This window comes from Elephantulus edwardii, unplaced genomic scaffold (genome assembly GCF_000299155.1).
Source record: "Elephantulus edwardii isolate Elephantulus edwardi_28Jun2011 unplaced genomic scaffold, EleEdw1.0 scaffold00039, whole genome shotgun sequence".
NCBI lineage: Eukaryota > Metazoa > Chordata > Mammalia > Macroscelidea > Macroscelididae > Elephantulus > Elephantulus edwardii.
The window spans coordinates 11,633,369-11,634,674 of record NW_006399789.1 but is presented as its reverse complement, the minus strand read 5'-3'; positions in this window follow the sequence as shown (position 1 = coordinate 11,634,674).

Here is a 1,306-nt window from a genome sequence, read left to right as displayed (position 1 = left end):
TTTATTCATGTGCCTCACTTGATGGTCTGCACAGAAGTCAGATTGACTACCTATGTAGAATGAATCATTGGAGAAGCTCAATATCAGCTGTGAAAAGCAGGTCAGTTTGTGATTGGGTTCTTTACCTTTATCTTGCTTAACAAGATCCTGAAGTATTCTGTATTCTATAAATTCTATATTCAACTCCATTGCAAGACAAGTCATTCCGAATATTTCCCCCCCAGTTTATGGCTTTCCTTTTTTACCCTGTTGGAGAAGGTGTTGTTTTTTTTTTTTATGTCCATAGGGATTTGATTCTTAGAAGGTCCCATTCATCTATTTTATTCTGTCCTAGTTGTAGGTTTTTCAGGATACTTAGAAGACTGTTCATGTTGTGGATTAGGGTTTCTAGAGTTCTCCCAAGCTTTTTTCTGATGAAGTTTATTGTCCTTGGTTTTAATCCTAGGTCCTTGATCCATTTTGAGTTGGGTTTTGTGTATGGTGTGAGGTGTGGGTCTTGCTTGAGTTTTCTGCAGATAGTATCCCTATTTTGCTAACACTGTTGTTAAAGGGACTTTCATTTCTCCACTTAACTGAGTTCGTCTCTTTGACAAAAATCAGTTGACTATAGATAAATGTATTCTTGGTTCCCAGTTCTATTCCATTGATCTAATTGTCTGTCACTGCAATAGTACCATGCTGTCTTGACCACCACAGCTCTGCAATAGGTTCTGAAAACAGGGAGTGAGATGCTTCCTACCTAGTTTTGCAAAATAAGCACAGAATACAAACAGACACTTCACCAAAGAAGACATTCAGATGCAAACAAACACATGATGTTCAAAATCCCTAGCTCTAAGAGAGAAGCAAATTAAAACAACTATGAGATATCATCTCATCCCAGTAACAATGTTGAACTTTGGTTCAACAGAGCAGCAAACAACAAATGTTGGTGAGGTTGTGGAGAAATTGGAAACTTTCTTTAGTGTTGATCAGAGTGCAAAATGATGCAATGATGCTATGGAAGGCAGTAAGGTGCTTTCTAAAAAAGCTGGAACTAGAAATACCATTTGATCCAGCAATTGCCTTACTGGGAATATACCCTAAAAAACCCAGAACTGCCACCCAAACAGATATATGTGCAACTATGTTTATTGCTTCATTGTTCACAATAGGAAAGAGATGGAAACAATCTAAGTGTCCATCAACAGAGGAATGGATAGAGAAACTATGGTATGTTTACATAATGGAATAAATACTACACAACACTGAAAAAGAAGGAATTCATAAATTATTAAACAAAATGGGTGACCCTGGAGGACTTTAT